The sequence below is a fragment of the Nannospalax galili genome, unplaced genomic scaffold (assembly GCF_000622305.1).
Source record: "Nannospalax galili isolate Female #2095 unplaced genomic scaffold, S.galili_v1.0 scaffold302, whole genome shotgun sequence".
NCBI lineage: Eukaryota > Metazoa > Chordata > Mammalia > Rodentia > Spalacidae > Nannospalax > Nannospalax galili.
Window position 1 is genome coordinate 5,346,730 of NW_008350120.1, and position 13,098 is coordinate 5,359,827.

Consider the following 13,098-nt stretch of genomic DNA (forward strand, 5'->3'; position numbering starts at 1 on the left):
GGAGCATATTTAGCAAGTACAGGCAGAGTTCAATCACTTCCACCCAAGGAGAGGAGTAAAGGCCAGGAGCAGTCAACCCAACCTTCCTGTATGTTCTGTGACTTAGTCCACACCCTAACAGCAGACCTATTGAGATGAAGAGAATTTGATAAAAGTTCACTCCTCCCACCTGAAATGAATAATCTATGCCTTCATGCACCTCACAGGCACACACACATACCTGTCACTTTATATGCTGGTGTTTCCCAGGAGCAGCAGGGATGTCTCCATGCATCTCACATGTACATACACCTTTCACTTTGTGTGCTGGCATGTCCTACAAGCAGGGGGGAGCTGTTTGGTGCCCCCCTTGCCACACAGCAGGATTAGTATTCTGGCATGGGTCACTCCAACCACTAGTTACTGAGGGATGTGATAGTTCAAGAATGGCGTCGTTTCACCTTTCCTAACAAGTTGTGGGTCTCCAGGGTATGTGGTTCAGGAACTGTGCACATTCTTAATAAATTCCCTCAGTTCACTCTGAACATACAAAATTTCCAAGGTATCAAACCCACAAGAGAGAATTTCAGGAAGAAACGAATGAAATCCCCATGTCCAACAAAGAAGTCTCATGCTGGGAGGAAGCAATGTCCCCTTGCTGCCATGAAGAGATCAGAGTGCCACTGGCCACTGGGAGACACAGCCTGAGACCAGCATTTTCTGTATACTCTGCCACAACTTTAAACTCTATAGAGATCCAGACACTTGGATGGCTTAGATTGAGGGTTTTTCTGTAAGAAACAGAAGCATAACAAAAACACTTGCAATATCTGAGCCCAACCTAGTCAATGACAAATCCCAAGCAAACCTGAGCATGGAGAGGGAGGATACCCCACCCCCATGCAGTCTCTGAGCTGATAAAAGAATAACAAATACAAAAATCTGCCAAACAACAAAGCTTCAATTTATTATACATGCTCATCATTTTAACCCAAAACCCTTAAAAGCCTGAGGCTGATCCAGCCCCTTTAATACCGGTCCTGAGCACGCCCGGATCAAGGCCCAACCCAGCCTGCTTTGTCTGTGAAGATGAAAGCCAGGCGAAAACAGGTGAAGGCTTTTTTGAATCATCACCTGCAATTAAGCAAAGTTAAACCAAGAAGTAAGCTGAACTCGCTTTACAAAGACACCCCCACAGCAGGTGGATGCTTACGTGGATTGCCTGGTGTCTGCCTACAGACACAGTCACCAAAGAGTGAGCCTTTGCTGGATCCAGGACTGAACACGACAGATGGCTGTGAGAAAAAGTGCAGGAACATATGCACATAGACAGACACACGGATCATACACAGAAGCATACACATATGCACACCCAGAGGTAGAGTCAACACACAGAAATACACATGTACACACCCCTACATACACAGAAGTTCAAACAGACTAGACACAAATGCACAGGCATACACACAGAGCAGACAAAGAAATGCAGAAACACAAACTCGGATGTACATAGTGAGATGCATGCAGGCAAAGTTACAAACACAGGCACAACACAGAGTAATACGCAAAGAAATGAACCAATGTATACAGACTAGACACAAACATACAGGAGCATATAGACCAGACACAGACGCAGAGATCCACATCCAGATGCACACACAGAAATACAAATTGGCAAACACAGTTGCAGAGACATTAACACAGAGAAATACACCCAAACCTAAACAGAGAAGTACAAACAGACTAGACACAAATACACAGATATACACACAGACACAGAAAAACACACAAATACCCAGATACACACACAGAGATCTACCCAAGCACACAGTTGCACACACAAAGATGTGCACAGATACACAGAGATACAAACACACAGATACACAGAGGGTAAGTACCCAGAGACACACACCACGTTGTGTACATCTTGTCTATGTCTATTCTTTACCTATACTTTTTTTTTTTTGATCTTTTTGAGACAGGGTCTCCCTGTAGCCCCAGCTGTCCTGGAACTCACTATGTAGACCAGGCTGGCCTCGAACTCCCAAAGATCCGCCTGCCTCTGCCTCCCGAGTGCTGGGATTAAAGGCGTGCGCCACCACGCCCAGCTTTACCTACACTTTTTAATGTTTGCCTTTTTGCATTCTTTTGGAAACACTGTCTGAAGCACAAGTTTGCATAAGCCATGACTGTATAAAAACACTGCAACCTTTCTTTTCTGCTCTTCTCCAATGAGCCCCAATCTAGTAACCATTAAGTCTTTTCAAAAGGCAAAGAGTACGCCAGAGCAGAGCATTAGGAGTGGCCTGATTCAAGGGAGTGAGGCTTGCACAGTGGAGCCCCTAACTCTAAAAGAACACTGAGACTGGAATGAGGCAGTCACACGCTGTGCCACACCACCATCTTGCCATGCTGCAGTTCCAGTAGAGAAGCCCAGCTGGTTGAAGGTGTCTGGGGCTCATATCTGTGGAGGAGCTGTCTTCTGAGACATGCATCCATTCCAACTATCTTTCTCCTACCCATACCCCCCGCTGCTTCCACAGAAATAGCTCCAACCAGCATCTGCCTGCCCATCAGTAGTGTGGACAATGGGCTCCTCACCCAGAGGTGTGCAGAGTTTTCTGTAGAAAGAAACTTGCCATTGAAGCAGGTTTCAAGTCTGTCTATGTGGGGCCACTGGGACACCTCAGTAGACAGTCCCCCAGCTTTGACTTCAGAAATGCCAAGTGCATCACAAGGAGTTGAACAAGGCACCCACATACCACATCCCACCACCATCTCATCATTTTCCAGCTTCTGGTAACAAAGCCCAATGGCTCAAAGGTATCTGGGGCTCACATCTGTGGACACACCAGTAGAAAGTCCCCCATAAGATCTGACTTCAGAGACTCCAAGAGTGCATCTCAATAAACAAACAACAAGGTTTAAGGGTGACTTCCATGACAATGATCTCAAACTTAATCTCCTAACGATGGTTTTGGAAGAGATGGGCGATCATGAGCCACTTGTTTCAGATCTGTTCAGACCTAAAATTCCAGGCATGACCTTCAGCTTGCAAGTAAGTAGGCAGGATCAAGGTTAGCTTGATTTCTGTCCCAGGGCAGCTAATCGTGCTGACAATACATGAGACTGACAGAGAAGAGCTGGGGATTTGGGACCCTGGGAAGAATCTGCAAGATATAAAGTAGCAGTTGCTCTTCTACTGTGGCTTTATTTTCTAGTCTCACAGCCAAGGAAAAAACAGAGGGCAGTAGGCATGCAACCATAGCCTCACACTGCTCTTGGGCTGCTTCCCCAGAAGGTAGGCAGGTAAACCTTAGGAGTAGTTCCCTTCTATCTCTTGGGAAGCCATCGGGCACACTGGATCTCTGCTCTTTCTTGTCCCTTTTTATGTTCCCTACCAGACCAGCACATTCTGTCCTGCCCCATAGGTATGACCCTTCCAATTCAAATTGTATTAGATTAAATAAACCTGGATCTCCCGGCCATAGTTGCCTCTCCTGGGCAGAAGCCTGTGGGTCCCGAGACTCCTAAGCTACCAGGATCACATAGGTCCTTGCCAACCATGAGGTTTTATGAAGCTTGTAAATTTTACACGCTAGTCATACAGTTTTCATTTTATCAAGATTTGGGGATGAAACAATGTTAGGGCCTAATTTGTTTCTTCATGGTATGCTAATTTTGAAACTTCAAGTAGCTGATTTCATTTGTCTGTTGTCATTCCTGGCAATATCAATACATATATTGTCATCACGCTAAACCCCTCCTCAGCAGCAGCTGCAGGTGCTGCCTGGCATCTGCTTATTGCTCTTCTAAGTAATTATATTTTCCCTATAAGTACATTTACAAATGTCAGCACCAAAGCCAAGGGAAAGCCCAACTCTGGCTGTGCCCAAACAACACTGATCCTTCCATCTGTCGCTAAGAAATGGGAAGCTGAGGCATGTGGTTCACTGACCTCAGCCTCAACTGCCAATCTCTGAAGCAGGGGGGCTTAATAAAGATGGGTGTTTCCTTTTGGCATTGACAGTTATGGTTTAGAAGACAGAGTTCACTTTCTCCAATAATTCTCAGGAGAGCCCAGGTCAGAGCCCAGACCTTCAGATCCCCGACATTCATGAACAGGGGTAATATGCCTGGACTTGAAAGGAGCCTGCAGAAATGGCAGGACTAAGACCCAAAGACCACCTTTCTCCTCCTCCCAGCACCTGACATGCCATGTCTTCTGCAGCCATAGATGCCAAGTACATGCACAGCTGGAACTGCTGGTCTCAGACTTTCTGAAACCATTCTCCAGCAGCAAGTTTCTATGAAATTACTAACTGAAGGTGAGGGTTTGAGGTATTAGCTGCTAGATACAGGAGTCCAAACCACATTCCAAATTCAGCAAAGAAACAATCAAGTAACATTCCAGTTGAATCTGAATTCTAGGTCAACAGCAAGTAATTTTATAGTATAAGTATGTTCTAAATATTTCAGAAGTATATTACACTAAAATAATTAGTTGATGCCAACAAACTGAACAAGGCATCTTGTTCCATCTGCCATCTTGGATTCCACCTGGCTCACTCTTGGTAACCTATAGGTTCACTTGATCATACCTGCTCTTGGCAGCTCAGATCTGTGCTTTCATCCTGGAAATCTTGACCTCCCTGGAGCTCTAGAGGAAGGGGACGAACACAACATTGCTGACCATGTAGGCAGTTTAACTGACACTTTCTGAATAAAAATGACCTGCCCAGGTTCTGCTACAGTTAGATTCCTCAACTTTCTGCTTTCAGGGTCATTCATTCAGAAAGTACTAATTAGTGACTCATGATCCTGTCTTCGTTCTGGGCTCTGAGGATACAGAACCAGTGTATGGAGTCTCAGTGGCCCCAGGGGAGCAAGCAGTAGACACAGCCTTCCCTCCAACCTCCCTCTTCCCCAGGGGCTCAGTTTATAGTACCCACTCCTTGTTCCAAAGTGGACTTGGCAAAGCTCCCTTGGTGAAATGTCCCTCCATACTGGGTCAGGATGTCTCTCAGAGCACCGCTTCAGGTAGCCACAGCCAGGAAAGAGAGTCTCCATCAAGTCTGAGCTTCACAGGCAGCCATGCTAATACTTGCAAACTTGCAAGGGTGACGCTTCTGTTCCATTTGTCCCTCTTACCATCTCAGACCCTTGACCTCAATTTGCTTTCAGTTCATCAGGCAAGATTCCACATGGTTGAGCAGAACAAAGTCCTCCCCTCTGCCATTCATGGAAACTCCTGGCTGGATTCCTGAGCCCTGGAATAAGGCTGATAATAAAGGAACAAACCACATACTGTCATAATAAACTAGTCCAGACCTGTGATGCCCTGTAAAGACTTGTCCTGGATAGTCACGCAGGATGATGCGTCAGTACAAAGTTTACGGCTTGTGCCCAGTCCCCTTCCTTCCTATCTCATATGAGTTTTACAGTCTTCAAAAGGAGGTCAGATAATCTAGGGGCTCTGGTATTTCCTTTACCTAGTGACTCTGCCTAGTAATAGTAATAGTAATTCTGTAGTTTTATAGCATGGTTCTTGTCTTCAAAATGTTCTTTAAGAGTCTTCTGTCTTTGCTTTTGCCCACTATGTATTTTCATTCTATTGTCAACATGAGAACATGACCTTGGTTTTTGCATACACATTCCCTAAAATCCATGTAAAGGATGATGAAGGAGCAGGTAACTTTGAAGAAAAGACTCTCCCAGTCTTTTGGAGAACTCAGATGTTCTCCATCTGCCAGCAGTCACAGACTGCCCTTATCACACTGTGCCTGAAAACAATACAGCAAGAACCATCTTGAGCCCAAGGAGCTCACAATCTTATGCAGGAGGTCACAGAGACATGTGCCTGGTGACTAACATGGATATGGAGACAGGCACCAGGTAGTTCATGAAATGAAAACTACTTCTGTGGAAGTGTAGAGGCAACAAGAGGCCATGTTTGATCTGGAAGCCAAAGGTGAGAGAACTGAATGTGTGCATGATAAAGGAGGAACAGGTGGGTGCCCTTGGCCTGGCCAGGAAGGCAGCACTGAGAACACAGGGATTACAGCTGCCTTCTGCCCTGGAACAGGAACATGAGGGCTGCACATCAGAATCCACTGCAGAGCAGAGAGGGTGAGAGACGACAGCCTTGAGGCCAGCTATATTAGTTACTTGACTCATTGCTTTGGCAATATATCTGACAAGCAACTTAAGAAAATATGGGTTTGCTTGGTTTGACATCATGACAGCAGAAGTATAAGGCACTGGTCATGCTGGCTCCACAATCCAGAAGCAGAGAACATGAATGCTAACATGTAGTTAGCTTCCTCTTTAATCAGTCCAGGATCCAAACCTATGGATGAAGGTACATAGGATGGGTTTCTTCCCTCCTGAGTTAAACTTCTTTGAAAACACCCTCACAGACATGTATGCTCAGAGGTGTGTTTCCATGGTGATTGTGAATCTAGTCAGTTGACAATAAAAATTAACCATATACCAGCTATGAAAAGGACTGACTCCCAATCACCTGCATTTAGCAAGTGCTGAAGACACACCTGTTCTACTTGGGGACCCAGCCTTTGTCACATCTTCCTTATGAAGGGAGACAGCAGATTTATAAAATATCTTTCATCGAGACTGTGATAAGTGCTACTGAGAAAAATGAAGCAGGGTGTTAGTTGGCAAAAGGAATGTCAACGTGCTGGAGATGGCTGATGGCTCTTTTTTACATAAAATGTTTGAGACTTATAGAAAAGATACAAGATAGCATGCTCAACATCCCTTGTATTGAACATCTTACGAGAGTAATGCATTTGTGTCACCAAGAATCCAGTACTGCCACAGCTCCAGGCAAACTCTGGGCTCAGTGCAGATTTCCTAGTTTCTACACACTCTGTATTCTGATCTGCTCTCATGTTATTGACTCTTTGTGGTCCCTTTAGTCTGTTACAGCTTCAGTCCTTCTGGGAATTCAATGGCCTTGACAGTTTTGACCATCTAAGTGTCCTTCAGCAGGATTTTCATCCTGCTCTCGAAGTTAGGAAGTAGGACTGTAGCTATGCATTTTAGGGAAAACTGCTCCCAGTGAACATGCCCATCTCATCAACTGTATACAGGACATGACAAATGAAGCAGATCTTGAGGAATACGATCTTTTAGGGGAGACTTAAAGGGGGAAGGGAGCGAGACATGCATGCAGTTGCGAGGCAGGTCTCTAAGTTTAGATAGTGAGTGCTTATGTCCTGAGACAGTCAAGAGGCTGGGCTACATGGATGGAGTGCCTGGAGTAAGGATAAGCAGCATGTGAGGTCAGACAGCATGGGCACATCGCAGTGTAGGAAATGGGAAATGGAGGGGTTTTTTTTCAAAAGTTTTGTGCCAATAAATGCCATCATCAGTTCAGTTTCTGGTGTACATTAGAGATGGCCATGGCTATCTGCCCACCTACCCATTCTGCTTAAATCTGTGGATTGCTGCCTACTCTCAGGGGCCAGGGAGTAACAGATTCTGTGAACCTCCACCTTATGGAACACCTAGAGGATCACCTAGTGTACAGGACTCCTCTCAGGCTATGTTAGTGCTTAGAAACAAGCCAAGGGCTCCAGAAGGAACCAGGTACTGTTATGGGCACTGGAGTTGGAGCCCAGGGTCAGAGTTTCAGCCTTAAACAGAGAAGCTAGTCTGTCAAAGGAGAGGATGTGATAAAGATGTAACAGCACAGTCACTGCTCAAACTCCTGACCATTTGACCCCATTTCTGGCTCACAGGAGACTCAGCTGTCCTTCATTTCCTGTCTTTGACATTGATGAGTTCCCCAGTTCCTTAAATACACTCCTCCTTATTTTAAATTAAACTAGCTTGAAGGGATTTATGGTTTCTGCAACTGAAAGAACTCTTTAACAAGAAGATTAACAAATGAGTATGCAGAGGATATAGCAGAGGCAGCTAGCTACAGGTGGCCAGCTGGAAGGCCTCAGCAGTTAGTACCATGGGTAGACAAACATCTTGTCCCAGTGGTTCACCTTCCTGCCCTCTGTAGTGGAGTCACCAATGACAGTGTCACCCTGGAACCAAAGAGTGTGAAATAAGTCCATCCTACTTTGCAGTGCATTGGGTGCCTAAGCTATGATCCCCAGTAGGTTAGGCCTACCTGATGCACTTTTAACCTATGATATTTTCAACTTATAATGGCATTTTATAGGTTGCAACCCCACTGTAAATCAAGGAACACCAGAGTTCACTTTTCTCTTCTTTACTGAAACAAAAATCATTTACAGATCTAGGTCAATATTTCCAACTGGGCTATCCTCCTTTTCCCATAGCCTACACAGTTCTATCAATAGACTATTTTTTTAAAAAAAACATATCCCCCACCTCTTAACTCTCAGAAGGGGAAAGTGAGCTTTTGGTGAGGGGAACATGAACATGCTCTCTTATACAAGTTGCCATAGCACCAGTTCCCTCGGCCAGGAATGTAGGCAAGTCTCCAGTTAATGTCCAGAAATCTCCAAATCATGGCTAATGGTAAAATGCATGTGCATGTGGGAGATCCAGAAGGCCTGTGAAAATCAACCAGCACAGGAGCTTGTAAAGGTGATGTACTTTTGCATACAGATCACACACAGCAGAAGACCAGCTTGAATGTCATAGCATAATCTCTACCCAGATCATTGACTTACTACAACCCACACAGGCTAAAAGCAAAAGACAAAGACCTAATATTTATTATGACTGTACAGCAAGAGGAAATACTATGTAGACTGAGTCCAGGAGAATTCATTGTCTACACCCAGAGGAACAAATCAGAATCCAGTCCTTTCAGTGTATCATCTAAACTGTTTTCAAATACAAATTACGATACAAGCAAAAATAAAATAAAAATATAGCCCAGACTTGGAGAAAATTAAAAAAAAAATCAATATAAAGTGACTTGAGTGGAGCAAGAATTCAATTTTGTAGACAAAATTTTTAAATTCAAATGAAAATGGGTTCAAAGGACTGAAGGAAAACATGCTGAGCTTGAGAGAATAGACAGGAAAAGTCAAAAATTAGAAATTATAAATAGAAGCAGGAAATACTAGAGCTGAAAAGCACAACAGCTGTAATAAGTAAGATCACTAAAATGAGTTCAACAGTTCATAGGAGAAGGCAGATAAACTCAACGAACTTGAAGAAATATCAATAGGGAATATTCAATCCAAAGAACAGAGAGAAGACTGCAGAGAGCAGAACCTCAGCTCGTAGAACTGTGTTACAAACAGACACACAAGCAATCATTGTTCCAAAAGCACAGGACAGAAGGGAGAAAAACACTGAAAGAAATAGTGAATACAGGAGACCAGAAAACATGGTGGCAGAATGGGGAACAGGTGGCCTCAGGGCCAGGGTGAGGTGGCTCCCAAGAGCAAGTGCTGGATCATGTGGGTAACCTTATTTATCACACAAGATGAATGTTTTCCTGATCACAAGTGTTTCTACATTGATTTAACAACTATGAACTCAAGACTTGACAAGTAAAAGGAAAATAACCAGGAGCCAAGGGTGTTAGGCACCCTGAACCACAAGGGCCTGGCTGCCCACCCATGCACCTGCCCAACTACCTCGGGCCAAGCACCTGGGGCTCTGGTACTGGCCTCCCAGAGCTTGGGCAAGGGGGCCAGGCAGTCCGCAACCAGGAGGGGGTTGTGACCATCCCACTGTGCACCTCTCTTACTGGGACTGGTCTATGAGCAGCCAATACCCACAGCGCACCCATGGTAGGCCAAGCCACCATCATTATCTACTGGCAGTCAAGACCTGTTGCAGTCCATAACAGGAGTAGGAACCTGAGAAGCCTACAGGTTACAGAAACTAAGCTAGAGGACACTGATGTAAAGCTGTTCTGTGAAGCTGTGAAACGTCCCCACTGCCACATAGAGAATCTTCGGTGGGAGGCCCTGAGTTAACTGCTGCATGCTTTGAAGACCCGGCTTTTTATCTTACCCCCAGTAAAACTCTGTGAGGAATCAACCTATTGGACGATCCCTTGGACCACAGTGGGGTGAGCGGGCTGAGTGAGATCTGGAAACAGCCAAAGGGTAACCTGCATGTACTTAGGCAGTGAACAACTGACTTTGATGAGGAATCCCAAGCATTTCTGTTCACTGATGAAGAGAGAAATCCCTACTTGATGATCCTAAGCAGGGTGTAAGAGAAACAGAAAATAAATGTGAAAACTCCATTCCAAGAAACCTGAGTGTATTCTGACCCAAAACCACATACAAGGGAAAAGAAGCAGGCCTGTACTTTGACCCATCTGTGTGTAAGAATTACAGATCACTAACATTTTAATGAGATACTATTTCTCTGGCATCCAGCTCAGATGTGTTGTATAAAATGGATGGGGTTTTTAATATGCTAACAGAGGTCATGAAGTGAGGGGAGGGGGTTAGAAAGGTGAGGGTGGAGATAAGGGAAGGGGTCAGAATATGTTCAAAATACATTGTATGAAATTCTTGACTCAATAAAAAAATTTAAAAATGAATAAATTAATTAAGAAAAGAAATAGTGAATACAGGCCTCCCAAACTTGTTGAAAAACAATAACTTAACATTTCTATTTCAGGTTAAACTATCATTCAAACATAACAATGAAATTAAGATATTTCTGGGTGTAGAAAAGCTGATACAATTTTTTGGAATTAGAACTTCGCTATAAGTAATAGTAAGAGACTTGCTCTGGGTTGAAGAATAGTGATATGTCAGATATAGTGAAATATCAGATCCACTGAAAAAAATGATATACCACAAATGGGAAATATGTAATTATATATATGAATATATATTTTCTCTCTTATTTTCTTTAAAACATGTTTAAAGCAAAAGTTATAGTACTCCATTGCTAGATTTTGTAACAGAGAGCATTGTGAATATGCACATATATGTATATAAATTTCAATTCTATTGTGCACACAAAAAGGAAAGAATAGCAGAGCAAAATGGCAGACCTGAATTCAACCATAACAGCAAGTATATTCAATATGGATTCACCAGCCACTCCAGTCATAAGGCAAAGGTTGCCAGGCAGGATATAAAATCAAGACCTCACTGTATTGTGCACTGTCTTCATAAGACACATGATAAATTCAAAGATACAAAGAAAAAGGTCCCAGTGAAAGGATACAGATCCTGAGCACCAGGAGGGCTAGAAAGGTCACGATAAAATCAAGTAGAGAGTGTTATGTTAAATAGCATTACTCATGAGACAGGCATGCTTCCTCATGACAAGATACTTGAAAACACCCATAATGAATGTAATGACGCAGCACTGCTAGGATGTATAATAAATTAGGCACACATGTATCTAACTACACACATCTCTAAATATAAAACTACAAACTTGAGTGGGAAGAAATAGACAAGTAATTATAGGAAATAGGGAAATATCTCACTATTCCTTTCTCCATAATTCACAGACTGATTAGACAGAAAATCAGTAAGGGTACAGAAACGTAAACAGCACTATCAGAGCTGGGCATGTGGCTCCATGGTAAAGGGCTTGCCTAGGATGGGTGAGGTCCAAGGTTCCATCCTCAGCATCACAAGAAATGAAAAAGAGCAACTGAGATCTGGAGACACTGTCCAGTAATGGATCCATATTCTCAAACACATGTGGAGTGTTGACCAGGACAGGTCACATGCTGGGCCAAAAAAACAAGACTCAGCACATTTTAAAAGACAGAAATCAAATAAGCCATATTCTCTAACCACAGTGGAATCAATTTTTAAATTAAAACCAAAAAAGCATGTGGAAATTATGTAATATAAATAACCAACAGGTCAAAGGATAAATCTTAAGGAAAATATATCTTGAACAAAATGAAAATGAAAACACAGCATACCAAAATTTGTGAGATGCAGCTAAGGTAGTGTTCATAGGGAAATTCACCATGAAAAACTTACATTACAAAAAGAGGAACACATCTGTCATGGATGATATCAAATTCCACTTGAAGAATCTAGGAAAAGAACAAAGGTAACCCAAAATAAAAAGGAAAGAGATAATTAAGATACTATAGAAATTGATGAAATGGATGGGCAAAAATCAAATGGGCAAAAATCAATGAAGTCAAGAAACAGTCCTTTGATAGAACGATAAAATTTATAAACCGTAAGCTCACCTAAGGAAATAATGCTTTCTGTTAGATGTAGAAAATGGAAAGCATTACGTTAAACATACACTTACCTACAGACCCATCAATCCCCCTTCTAGGCATCTACCCAAGAAAAATGAAGAAATACATCCATGAAAACTTTTACGTGAATGCTCATAATAGCACACTCTATAATAGCCCCAAATTGGAAGGAGCCCAAATGTCCATCAACTGATGAATAAACAAATATCATCCATCCATGTGATGAAATATTACTCAGCAATGAAAACAAATGAACTATTAATACATCAGCAATGCAGATGGATCTCACACCACATCATGCTCCTGGCAAAAGCCAAATGCCAAAGACCTCATGCTTTGTTTCTGTTTACACAACATTTGGGGAAGGAGAAAGCATCTACTCAGGGTAGAGCATCTGCCCCAGGCTGGATGGGGAAAGGAGCTGACTGCAGAGGGGCAGGGAAGAATTTGAGACAATGGAAGCATTCCAAACCTTACTGTGGTGGTAAGCATAAAATTTTAACTTGTCCAAATTTAGTAAACATAGATATAGTTCATGTAAACTAACATTAGTAAAGCCTATGTGTGCAAGTGTGCACATGTGTACATGTGTGCATATGTATGTGAATGTGTGGGGGTGTGCACATGTGTATAGCCTCACTCCAACATAATATGTGGACATGCTCCAAGCTCAGCCCTCAGTTTCTCAACCCCTCCCTGAGGATGGCTTCAAACCTGACTCTGCCCCTCAGAGGACACCTTATCAAAACCTTCTTTCTCCCTGCTTCCTGATATCTCTGTCTCTCTCTGTCTCTCTCTCTGTCTGTCTCTCTCTCCCTCTCTCTCTCTCTGTCTCTCTGTCTCTCTCTCTGTCTCTGTCTCTCTCTCCCTCTCTCTGTCTCTGTCTCTGTCTCTGTCTCTCTCTCTCTCTCTCTCTCTCTCTCTCTCTCTCTCTGCATGTGCATGCACCT